The 13,444-nt window shown below is 45.5% G+C and overlaps 1 protein-coding gene across 3 annotated transcripts in view; it reads right to left on the bottom strand.

Annotated features, from left to right (window-relative positions):
• IGF2BP3 (insulin like growth factor 2 mRNA binding protein 3) overlaps nt 1-13,444 on the bottom strand; it is a 162,862-nt gene that overhangs the window by 15,029 nt on the left and 134,389 nt on the right. The gene's annotated exons all lie outside the window — the stretch shown is intronic.

The raw sequence follows: 13,444 nt of genomic DNA, 5'->3' as shown, positions 1-13,444 counted from the left end.
CACATGCAGGGAAATGAGAGAAATCTTTGATGCCCTGTAAAGTTTAAATGTTTAATGAAGATCATGAAATCCAACCTTACATTAAAGAACAATTCAAGTCCAAGATGATTCTTTCAGTCTTAAAAAAAAAAAGTTGTGATTTTAACATTTCCACTTTAAGACCGTAATTGAGAGATTTTTTTTAAAGGGATGTCTCATTTTTGCCTATCATCTCTACTTTCCTGTTTTTCCAGTTTATGACTGGGCAGATTAGATGGTTGCAAGTGTGCAAAACTAAATGGACTGAAGGTTAAATAAGTGAACTATTTCTAGATTTCCTTTTTGTTTAATTTTGAAGGTAAATTACACTGACCTTGACACGTAAATTGCATAACAAGCCTTAGAGTTACATATATTTTACAGCTTCTTTTGCGTAGGAGTGATCTGGAATGATAAATAACCAACTTTAAAACTGCCAATGAGCCCTCGTGTGTAAGATTATGTAACAGTTGGAGTCTTGGCAGCGGTCCCAAAACAGTAAATTAAATGCAAGGTTAAGAGTTTCTAAATTAAATGCAAGGTTAAGAGTTTCTAAAATCACAAGGACCATCCCATCTCACCACAGGATATCAGACATCATCAGACATGAGCAACACACCTCAAAGAACAACAGTTATGTAAGGTAGATAACCATTTTTTCTTCAACTGCTTGCTCATGTTGATTCCATTCTAGGTGACTCACAAGCAGTGTCAATGGAAGTAGGCTCAGAGTTCACGGTCTTTCAGCTTGCAGCACTGCTCTGCCAAAGCCAGCATCATCTTGAGCTTGTTGGGTAAGCGCATAATGAGAGACGAATGTGTGGACAGACGACCAAGTAGCAGCCCTACAGATCTCTTGGATTGCTACCTGTACCAGGAAGGCCGCTGACGATGCTTGTGCCCTAGTCGAGTGTGCCATCACGATTGCTGGCGGAGAAACCTTCACCAGCTCATAACAGTAGCGGATGCAGGCTGTAATCCAGGATGAAATCCTCCAAGCAGATAATGGGTGATCTTTCATTTTGTCTGCCACGGCAATGAACAACTCAGATGACTTACAGAATGGCTTTGTTCTATCTAAATAGAAGGCCAGTGCCCTCCTGACATCCAGGGTGTGTAGCCTGCGTTCCTCATCTGACGTATGAGGCTTTGGAAAGAAGATGGGTAAGTATATGTCCTAGCCAATATGAAACTAGGAAATGACCTTGGGCAGAAACGCTGGGTGCGGTCGCAACTGGACTTTATCCTGGAAGAACAACGTATAGGTCTGAAACATCAGAGACCAGGGTCAGCGACGGGGACGGGGCTGAGAAGGGAACTCTCTCCAACACCGACCCTGGATCCACCCACCAATTCAGGGACTTCCAGATATGCTCTGGCACCCTGACTACCTGGTCTAGGTCATGACTGTTTGGGATGTACATCAAGGCCAGCCACGCTTGCAGAGGCCAAAGATGGAGCCAGGCATGACTGACCATGTGGCCCAAAAACTGCAGGCAGGTGAGAACCATGGTCTGAAAACGCACTTCTGGAAGAAAGGCTCTGGCTCACGTGGGGTCGAGAATTGCCCCATTGAACTCTACTCATTGCACCACCCTTAAGGTGGATTTTTTCTCATTTATTAACAGGCCCAGGTTGCAGAAGGTGGAACACACCAGATCAAGACTCCTCTGCACTTGTTCCCGAGACCTGCCCTTGATGAGCCAGTCGTCGAGATATGGGAAGACCTGGACCCCTCAATGTCTCACGTAAGCAGCCACTGGTACCATACATTTTGTGAACACCCTCGGGGCCGATGAGAGGCCAAAGGGCAGAATCGAAAATGGCATTCACCCACTATGAAATGAAGGAAAAGCCTGTGACCTTGGAATATGGAGATATGGAAATAAGCATCCTTCAAATCGAGGGCCGTGTACCTGTCTCCCGGATCCAGGGAAGGGATGACGGAAGCCAGGGAGACCATGTGAAACTTCAACTTTCTGAGAGACTTGTTGAGGTGACGCAGATCCAGAATCATAGAATATCAGGGTTGGAAGGGACCCAGGAGATCATCTAGTCCAACCTCCTGCTCAAAGCAGGACCAATCCCCAACTAAATCATCCCAGGCAGGGCTTTGTCAAGCCTGATCTTAAAAACCTCAAAGAAAGGAGATTCCATCACCTCCCTAGGTAACCCATTCCAGTGCTTCACCACCCTCCTTGTGAAAAAGTTTTTCCTAATATCCAACCTAACACCCGCCCCCCGCAATTTGAGACCATTACTCCTTGTTCTGTCATCTGGTACCACTGAGAATAGTCTAGATCCATCCTCTTTGGAAACCACTTTCAGGTAGTTGAAAGCAGCTAGCAAATCCCCCCTCATTCTTCTCTTCTACAGAATGGGTCTGAAGTTCCCTTTTGCTTTCAGGATTAGGAAGTAGCGGGAATAGAACCCCTTTCCTTTCATGTCCCAAGGAGCCGTCTCCACAGCCCCCAGACACAGGAGGTTCTCGACCTCTTGAATGAGGAGCTGCTCATGAGAAGGATCCCTGAAGAGGGATTGGAGGGATGGGACGGAGGGGCGGCCGAAAATTGCAGGGTATAGCCCTGAGATACTATGTCCAGCACTCAGCAGCCCAAGGTGACCTGTGACCAGGCCGAATGGTAAGGATGAAGACGGTCGAGGCAAGAACAAGGTGGATCCTGGGAGTTGACTGGGGTGTTGCTTTCGATCACACCTTCAAAATGAGTGCTTCTGGCCCCCAGGATGCTTTGGTGGGCTGGGCTGTGTGGGTGAGTTGGAGGAGGAGGGTGGTAATGACTAAAGCTCGTGTCTCTATCCCTTCTCCTTGAAGACCCTTGACGAGGCTGCCAAGCCCTTGGAGGTGGGGCAGATTGCAGCATATGCATACCCAGTGAGCGAAGAGTGGCCTGAGTGTCCTTTTAACCCATGCAGCCTCACATCCATCTGCACTGCAAAGTCCATTCCCATCAAATGGGAGGTTCTGGATCGAGGTCTGCATCTCTTGTGACAGGCTGGAGGTCTGAAGCCAAGAGTGGCGCCTCATGACTACCACCAGAGCGACCACCCTAGCCACTGAGTTCATCGCAACCCATGCCATTTGGAGAGATCATCTCGCTGCCACGGTACCCTCCTCCACCAGGGTGCCAGATTCCTGAGCCAAACCTTGAGGGAGGGACTCCTTGAACTTATGGAGGGAGTTCATAAGTTAAAGTTGTACCTGACCAAGAATGCCTGGTGGTTTGCCCCCTGGAATTGCAGGCTGGCTGTTGAATAAATTTTTATCCTGAAAAGGCCCAGTCTTTTGGCCTTTTTATTTTTGGGAGTTGAACTGCTTGTCCTTCTTGCTGGCCGCAGAGACGACCAGCGAGCCTGGATGTGGGTGGGTATAAAGGTACTTGAACCCCTTGGCCAGAACAAAGTACTTCTTTTCGGCCCTTTTGGCGGTAGAAGGGATGGATGACGGGGTTTGCCAGAGGGCCTTGACAATTTTCAGTGTCGTGGGGGAAGGGGGGGGGGGGGATTTTGGGGTGGGTGCTGTCTCCTCTACCCTGACCTCTGAGCGGGCTTCATGCACTGAGCCCGGTACCATCACCTGTAGCTCCGAGGTGCCGGCAGATGAGTGGTGCGAAGGGGGCATCATCAGCACCGGCACCAGCTGTGCTGCCAAGGCAGCAGCATGGACATTGACGCGTCCTCAGGTGCCCAATTGCACCGTGGAGTATCGGCAAGGGGCTAAATTGCCCTTCCATGCTGGAGGAATCCCTTACTTGTGACCATGTTGGGGCCGTTGCTGCCTGTGTCTGCCTGCTAACTGTACCTGCCAGAGACTGGTGTTTGGAGGAAGATCAGTGCCGGGGCCGGAGGGGACCAGTATCGCAAGGGGGAGCACTCCCACAGGGCAGGCAATGGAGATCTGTGTCAAGAGGACAACCAGCAGGAGGGCAAACAGTGCTGGTGGTACAGAGACCAGCGCCTCCCCCTCAGTGATCCGTGTCAAGATGGTGGGGACTGCGAACGTGGTGCCTGCGAAGGTCAGCCCAAGAGGGCCTGGGCTGCGACACTGGAGATCTGTGATGTGCAGACGGAGAGCATGGGCTTGGCTCAGGGGATCAGCAGCGCTCCACTGACCTCTGGGAGGTCTTAGCAGCTTGCTTGCCCTCGTAGGGAGCCTTTGCTGCCTCCTGCGGCATGTGCGGTGCCAGCGGCACAGGTAGAGGCTTCTGCTCTCTCAGCTCTGGGGAAGCTTGGGAAGGCATCAATGTTGCCACAAGTTTGGGTCGCCTGCCACTCCCGGCAGTCGGTGGTGGATCCTTTAAGGGGCTATAGGTCCAGACTGGGGAGGCACGTCCACGTGGCTCCCAAGCGGCCAGGTGGCTCGAACTGGATCGTTCGCACGATGCCCCATGGCCTTTCTTGTCCGGTGCCGGGGAGCTGTGCTTCTTAGTTTTCTTTTTGGGCACTGGCGATGGGGAGCAGTGCCAGGCGGAGCTCAGTGCCGGGGGTGCGCTGTGCAGTAGGCAGTAGGAGTCAAGTCTTGCCGAGACGGCTCGGAAGCCAGATGGAAGGCAGCCTCGATAAGGAGAGTCCTCAAACGAATATCCTGATCTTTCTGAGTCCTGGGTCAAATTTTTTTTTTTCCCCCCCAGATATGACACTTGTCCTTCACATCTGATGCCCCCAAGCACCTGCAGCAGCTGCTGTGGGGGTCACAGGCTGGATACCGCGGCATGCCCCACCTGGGGCGAAGTCCCCGCTGGGACTCTAACTTCTAACTACACTTAATTACTTGACACTAACTACTATAAACAACTATTTACAAGGTCCTAAGGCTCAGAGTCAGAAGAGACAAAACTGCTAGCCCTTGCTATGCAAGGAAAGGTGCTCCGACTAACCACAACGGGTGCTAAGAAGGAACTGAGAGGGTGAAGAGACAGCGGTGCCTGATATATGGACACATGAGCGCGGCACTCACGGGGGCACCACAGCCAGCCCTGTGGATACCACTAAGGCAAAAATCTCTGACGACCACACACGTGGGCGCACGCACACTTAGAATTGAATCAACATGAGCAAGCACTTGAAGAAAAACATGCTTGTTTCAAGTTTTACTTTTCCATTGTTGATAAAACACAAGCCAACGATAATCTGGGGGTAGAGAGGATACACTCCTCTAGGCACAGCTCCAAGGACCAGGTAAAGAGTATAGAAATAGACATATTTAGAATGAAAATAAACTCTGCCAGTTGTTTCCGATAACTATGACACACAACTTAACATGTTTTTCTTCACAGGCACATGGGCAACTGGAATATTAAACTGCTTATTTCAATTTAAATCAGCAGTAAGATAACTACATGTTAAATCACTTAAAGGAAACAGAACTCCCTCTCTCATTATCACATCAGATCCCGTGAAAGACCTCGTGGTAACGTCACTCACTCATCATTAATCCATTAAGCCTTCCAGTAATTAGAAAAGTAACTTGGAGTCACTGCTGGAGATTCATCTGATCTCATCTTCGGTGAAGATGGGTAGTTCAGAAGCAGTATCAATTTGCTGAAAGAAATCAGCATTTTTAGTCCTATTCCTATTCTCAACCTTTCCAGACTAGTGTACCCCTTTCAGGAGTCTGATTTGTTTTGCATACCTCTGAGTTTCACCTCACTTAAAAATGTCTTGCTTACAAAATCAGATACAAAAATACAAAAAAAGTGTCACAGCACACTATTTCCAAAAAATTGCTTACTTTCTCATTTTACCATATAATTATAAAATAAATCAATTGTAATATAAATATTATACTCAGATTTTCAGTGTACAGTATATAGAGCAGTATAAACAAGTCATTGTCTGTATGAAAGTTTAGTTTTTACTGACTTTGCTAGTTTTTTTATGTAGCCTGTTGTAAAACTATGCAAATATCTAGGTGAGCTAACGTACCCCCGGAAGACCTCTGCGTACCCCTGGTTGAGAACCACTGCTATCAAAGTACTACATAAATTGGACTCAGTTTAGCAGCAATCCTTCCTTTCCAACCCAAGCAGCACACCTCTCATCCTCACTATGTTTCATCTCAGCTACTGCCTTCTCCAATTCTCTGGTCTCTTTGAATACCAACCTGGCCCCACTCCAGTCCATCCAAAATGTCACTGCCAAAATAATCTCTCCCACAAATTAAGTTGTTTCAACAACTCACCTCCAACACTCCTATGAGTGATTTCATTGGCCCTGCACTGTGCTTCAAATCTAAAGCAACATCAGTAAGTTTGCATTTAAGACCCTCCATCATGCAGTCCCTACTTACATCTCTGACCTGATCTCCTAAGCATTTCCCTCACCCTCCCTGCCTTGCCAATGAAACCAACTTCATTCTCTTCTTTAGTAAGTATTTCCATGCCCATCTGGTCACGTTGCCCCTATGTCTGCAACACTATTCCTCCTCCTCAAACTACTTTGGCTAAATCCAATTCACTACTAAAACCTCACTTCTGTCATCTCACTTTTGATAAGTGAAGGATGGGCAACAAAATGAACAAAGGTAAATGAATGATCACGATAATTACATGCCTTACCAAGTAACAGTGTTGTACGTCACTCTTGTCCTGCCTCTCCTCCCTCCTTATTCATATCTGTTTACAACCTTCACTCATCTCATGTTAAATTTAGATTGCAAACTTTTCAAAGTAGGGACCAGTTTACTAGTTTTGTGAGGTGCCCTAGAATACATACGGGTGCTTGAACAGTAATAATAGAATCTAGGGGAGGAGAAAGGAAGACGTCTGTAATGAGTGATGTTCTAATTTATCAGTGTTTTTCAAATTCTACTCTGCAGTTATATAAAAGGCATCTTACCATCAGGTATCGTATTTGAGAGAAGCATTTCTATTTAATTTCTTCTAACCAGTCATTTTTGTCTACAACATAAATAAGTTAAGAAGTTGGTGGTGGTGGGGGGGGGGGGTGTTGTTTTGTTTGTTTTAAGCACAGATGTCAAAATGATGTGGGTTTTCTTGCTCCCCTGGCAAGGTCTGACCGTAGTGCAGACAAGTCAGGGGAACATCAGATTCAAATTGAATTTTTACTACTTCCCCACACCAAATATCCTTGTACTGATTGGAAGACTGTCCTCCATTGGAAAAGCATGAGCACATAGTGTGATGACTAAGCCACCCAACATCATTACCTATGCAAATTACTGGAATTCTTGGACAATCTTTCATATTAGGCATTTAATCATCATTCAGTTTCCTCAGTGCCATGCCACTTAGTCATGCTGTTTTTCAGGAACCTCTAGCCTGGAGATGGTATCACAATTAAATTCCTAGTCTTACAAATACACCATGAGAACTAAATCCAGTGAAATCATTCTCCACTCTGTGCAGTCTAAGATTCAATGTTCCCTCCCTTCTTAACTAAAAGGCCAGAATAGATTTAGCATAGGTTTTGGCCTACAACAATGCCCCCAATCCTCCAGAGTCCTGCACCAAAAATGGGGGGCATCTACTAAGGTAAAAAGAACAAGCCAAAAAATCCCGACATATCTTTATGTATTTCTATGAAAAGAACAAAAAAAAGAGTTCAATAATTTCCTTTCCAGCTCACCTTTCAAAGAGGGAGCCGTTCCCAGCTTTAGTACAAAGATTCTCAAGACCACAAAGATGATGTGTTTTTAGGCAAGTCTACAGCACTTCTAATCACAGAAAGATCATTGCATAGCATGCATATGTACACGTACTGGGAAGTCATCGCTCCACAGGGCTCCCAAGCTCTTCAGCAGGAACTAATTAGCTACTCTTCCACACCAGACCTCCAGGAGATATAGCTACCAAGTAAGGACCTTCTCCATCCAAGCATCTTTCGGGTAGGCAGCAAGGAGCTGCTCTAAATGCTGGAGCCACTGCTGAACTTCAGGACCCACTAATAGCTGCACAGATGGAAAGGTTTCTGGGCCCTGGTAGGCTGCTTGTGTCTCAGACTCATAGACTAAGGTCAGAAGGGACCATCATGATCATCTAGTCCAGAGGTTCCCAAACTTTTCTTATTGCGTACCGCCTTCCAGCTATACCAGCTGCCCGCGTACCCCTACCCTTCTCATCACTGATACTTTGTGTCTCCTCCTTAACGCTACCTGTCTTCAGCCATCTGCCCATATTTCACTGTTATGTACAGATATAGTTACAGTGTGATGTATAACAATGAAAACTAAAAAAACCTGACTCAGTTCTGAGCTCACTTAGACTGGACAATTGCTTCAAATTACAGAGAAGAATAGTACAAATTACTATTTGCATTAGTTTAAACCGGCAAGTGACCCATGCCACAGAGGAAGGCGGAAAACCCTCAAGGTCTCTGCCAATCTGACCCAAGGGAAAATTCCTTCCCAGCCCCAAATATGGCAATCAGAGAGACTCTCAGCATGTGAGCAAGACCCATCAGCCAGACACCTTGGAAAGAATTCTCTGTAGTAACTAAATTTGTTAGTCTCTAAGGTGCCACAAGTACTCCTTTTCTCAGAGCCATCTAGTGTCCCGTCCCCAGCCATTAGAAATAACTGCTGCTAGCAGTCACAGATCGGTTACGTGCCATTGTAGGCAGTCTCATCATACCATCCCCTCTATAAACTTATCAGGTTGACTTGAAGCTAATTAGGTTTTTTTTGCCCCTACTGCTCCCCCTTGGAAGGCTGTTCCAGAACTTCACTCCTCTGATTGTTAGAAATCTTCATCTAATTTCAAGCCTAAACTTGTTGATGGCCAGTTAATATCCATTTGTCTTCTGTCCACACTGGAGCTTAACCTAAATAGCTCCCCTCCCTCGCTGGTATTTATCCCTTTGATGTACTTCTAAAGAGCAATTATATCTCCCATCAGCCCTCTTTTGGTTAAGCAAACAAGCCAAGCTCTTTGAGTCTCCTCTCATAAGGTAGGTTTTCTATTCCTCGGATCATCCTAGTAGCCCTTCTCTGCACCTACTTCAGTTTGAGTTTATCTTTCTTGAACATGGGAGATCAGAAATTGCACACAGTATTCCAGATGAGGTCTCACCAGTGCCTTATATTATGGTACTAATACTTCCCTGTCTCCACTGGAAATGCCTCGTCTGATGCAACCCAGGACTGCACTAGCCTTTTTCTCAGCTGCATCACACTAACAGCTCATAGTCATCCTGTGATCAACCAATATACCCAGGTCCTCCTTCTCCTCTGATACGTCCCCAATTTATAACAAAAATTCTTGTTGTTAGTCCCTAAATGCAATTCTTGTTGTCTAGGCCATGCCATACCCCAAGCCACAGATCACTTTGAGGAGAACAGATGTGCTCATGAGACAGAGAAGCGACAAAGGAGGAAAGAAAGGGTACAATACTCCAGCCAACAACTATGTCTCCTCCAAGATTACACCTGTCACTTTGGTGGGAAAATCTGCAGGGCAAGAATTGGACTCCCCAGCCACTTAAAAACTCACGAATGAACCCCCTTGGCAGAGATTATCCTCACATCGAGGGATAGCTGAAGAAGACTGGTCTACCAATTCCCCACCTCCACAGAAATATGGATGGGAAGAGGGGTAGTCACTATCTCCCCCAAAAATCTAGTAGGGGTAGTAGTGAACTGCCCCCAGGAAGACCTCAAAAGTGAGAAGGCTCTAGGAAGTGTATAACTAGGAACCAGGCAAGACGGAAACTGGAGAACATATTGTGAGACTAGAGAAGGGGAAAAAAACAAAAGCCACAAGGACTGGTCAGAATCCCTGCAAATATAAGGAGGCAGGACATGGTTCTGATTTGGGATTTTGTCAGATTTGTATATATATGAAATGCAGTTTCATTTCCTCCCTCCTCTTCCAAATGTGCTGCATCAACTATTTGCTGCTGAGGTTACTGAGCTGAGGTTCAACTGTCACACAACTCCCTCAGTCACACGTAGAGCACCAGCAGCCACCCATCTTTGATTAGGAAGCATGAAGTGTTTTTTGCCATTTCTGTTCCTCTTACTAGCTTCAGCATTTCAGTGTTACTCACAACCTTGTTGCGAAACCTCCCAGAGATATTGGTGTGAAGAATTTTTATTTACCAACTTCTCATGGGCTCATATCTCCTCCCAATACTGGTGCAGTCTATTACAACATTCAGGTTATAATTTATATCTCTTTTAAGACCCAATCCTGCAAACACTGAAGTATACGGAATTTTTGCCATATTGCCATGGGTAAGGAATTGGACCTTCTCTGCATTCTACCTCTGTTACGTACCTCCACTATATGGTTTATTTACCCTACATGTGCTGCGGCACAGTTACCTTAGGAGGAGGCATCTATTTCAAAATCACCAGGTCACGTTACTCACTCTCAGCGAGGGTCAGTTTTCAGTTGTGAGGGAAATAGTTCAAAACTATTTTAAGACTGCCTGAAACAGTCTCAGCCAATGTGTTTGGCTCCAACCTAGCATACTATTTTTTAAAAATGTACAGAGCAAATCTACTTAATGGAACAGAATCTGTGTGCAATAGGCACTATATTAAAAAGCTCTTCTCTGCATTTCCCCTCCCCCCTCCCCATCACAATCACCTCCACTAAGGCAAAGCAGATTTATATTTTTCAGCATAAGTGACTCACTTGGTCTTCAGAATGCTCTAAACTTCATCAGAAACTGATGAACTGTTTTATTCAATCCCTACCAGACCCAAAACCAAAATTTAAACCACACTTTTTCAATGTGCTTTGAAGAATTACACTGGCCTACAGCTATAGTAAATGCTTTTATTTATTTAGTAATAAAAGTTTGCAGCAAAGGGAAACTAACATTAAGCCAAGTATCCTGGAAGACATTCCAGGAAGAGTCAATGCATTAATACAAAATAAGCTTTTGACATTGGTCAAAAAAGTCTGAGTTTATTCCACCCCATCCCCATACCAATATTTAATATTAAAGCCTTCATTGGAAACAAGAGGCTCATTAAGAAAAGCTTATTTAAGATTTTGCTATACAGGCCCAGTGTGCCATACACTGAGTTTTATAACCTCCTTGTAAATACCTCCTAGGTCACCACTTACTATACTAGATAAAGTGATGCAGCCAATGGAGACTAACAAGCTAGAACCCAAGTCAGCTGTTCCCCAGATTTCTAGTTTATATATAAACTAATTTATGATTCATCCTCCAATTCTAAAATCATCTGCTAGTATTCTGTAATTTCAGGGTAACAACTGAAGGCATAAAGCTGATTTCAATGCTGAATGCCGCCAAGAAAAAAATTAAAGTAAGAATGCTGTTCACCACTAACTTCAACTGCAGAGAAGCCCCCACCCTGGAGACAAAATCTTAGTGTCCATCCTTACCTGATAGGAGAGTCCAGGAGACGGGGGAAGAATAGGATTCTTAGTAGCACTCATACCTCCCCAAAGCTTGGTAGTATTCCTACTGGAGTGAAGTTGAACTACATTCCAGCACGGCACTGGAGTCTCCTAGATGAGATGTCCTTTGAGACTTCAATGCCTATAAAGGCAACACCTCCCACCACACTGACCCACATATTCCATGTCTGAGACCACCACATGGATGAAAACACCTGGATCACTCTTAACCCATGTAATATAGAAGTAATGCTTTTAGGAGCAGGGAAACACTCAAGGAGTTATTTGGGATATGAACTTTGCCCTCCATTGAGATAAGCTACTCTCCAATCACTAAGGTGGTGCAGAGTCTGCGTGTTTTATTGGATGACCCTTGGGTTCTGGCCACACACGGAACACACCAAGATTAGAGAAGCCTTTTTCCACAATCTAGTTGGCCAGGTTATTGCAATCCATCCAGCCAATGAGCACACAATTCACCTCCAGGTCAGACTATTGTAACTTAACGCCTGGCACTGAAGGACACATTGAGACCTACTCAAATACTATACAGCAGTTTTAAGAAAAAGGGCAAATCACACCAGTGTTCTACTCACTCCACTGCCTCAGTTTGACTCCAGACATTGGCCCTAAGCTTTAAAGCCATTGATGGACAAGAGCCTGATTATCTTAAGAAGCATCCTCTATTGCTGCAAACCACCAATAGACTTGTGCCCATCAGGAATGATGAAGTGAGCTGTAGCTCACGAAAGCTCATGCTCAAATAAATTGGTTAGTCTCTAAGGTGCCACAAGTACTCCTTTTCTTAGAGCCCAGAGTGTAATTCTCAGAAGCAGAGGAGGAATAGTCACACAATCATAGAAATGTAGAGGTAGGCCCCCCATGCTGAGGCAGGGCTGAATAAACCTAGACCATCCCTGATAGCTGTTTGTCTAACCTGTTCTTAAGCTCCAATGATGGGAATTCCACACCTCCTTTGATAACCTATCCCTGTACTTAACCACTCTTCAAGTTGGACAATTTTTCCTAACATCTAACCCTAAATCTTCCTTGCTGCAGATTACTTCTTGCCCTACCTTCAGTGGACATGGAGAATGACTGATCATTATCCTCTTGAGAGGAGCCCTGAAGTCCCCTCTCAGTCTTCTTTTCTGAATATTAGACATGCATAGGTCAGGTTTTCTAAACCAGTGGTTCTCAACCAGGGATCGCGGGCAGATTTCAGGGGATCCTCCAATCAGGACCAGTGTTAGACTTGCTGGGGCCCATGGCAGAAAGCCTAAGCCCTGGGCCCTGCCACCCGGGGCTGAAGCAGAAGCCTGAGCAACTTAGCTTTGCGGGGTGCCCTGTGGTGTGGAGCTGTGGGCAAGTGCCCTGTTTGCTACCCCCTAACGCCGGCCCTGGCTTTTATATGCACAAAACAGTTGTTGTGGCACATATGGGCCATGGAGTTTTTAGGGGGGCCTCAGAAAGAAAAATGTTGAGAACCTCTGTTTTAAACCTTTTATCATTTTTGTTGCTCTTCTCTGGACTCTCTCTGCATATTTCCTAGAGTGTGGCATCCAGAACAGGATACAATACTCCAGCTGAGGCCTCACCACTGCTGAATAGAGAGGAACAACTGCCTTGTGTCTTACATACAAAGCTCCTGTTAATACCCAGAATGATATTTGCTTTATTTGCAACTGTATCACATAGTTGGTTCATATTCAATATGTGATCCACTATACCCTCCAGATTCTTTTCAGTAGTACCACTGCCTAGCTAGTTAATCCCCATTTTATAGTTGTGCATTTGATTTTTCCTTCATAAGTGTAGCAATTTGCATTTGTCTTTACTGAACTTCATCTTGTTGATTTCAGGCCAAGTCTTTGTCTACACTATAGACATTACAGTGGCACAGCTGCATCGCTGCAGCTGTGCCGCTGTAAGGTCTCCCATGTAGCTGCTCTACGCTGACTCTCTCGCTAGCATAATTAAACTGCCCCTAACAAGTGATGGTATCTCCTGCTGACACAGCGCTGTCCACACTGGGGCTTTTGTCAGTTAAACTTCTGTCGGTCAGGGGGGAT

The sequence above is a fragment of the Eretmochelys imbricata genome, chromosome 2 (assembly GCF_965152235.1).
Source record: "Eretmochelys imbricata isolate rEreImb1 chromosome 2, rEreImb1.hap1, whole genome shotgun sequence".
NCBI classification, from domain to species: Eukaryota; Metazoa; Chordata; order Testudines; family Cheloniidae; genus Eretmochelys; species Eretmochelys imbricata.
Note: the sequence above shows the minus strand (reverse complement) of the source record. Positions and strands in the feature narration are given on the sequence as shown.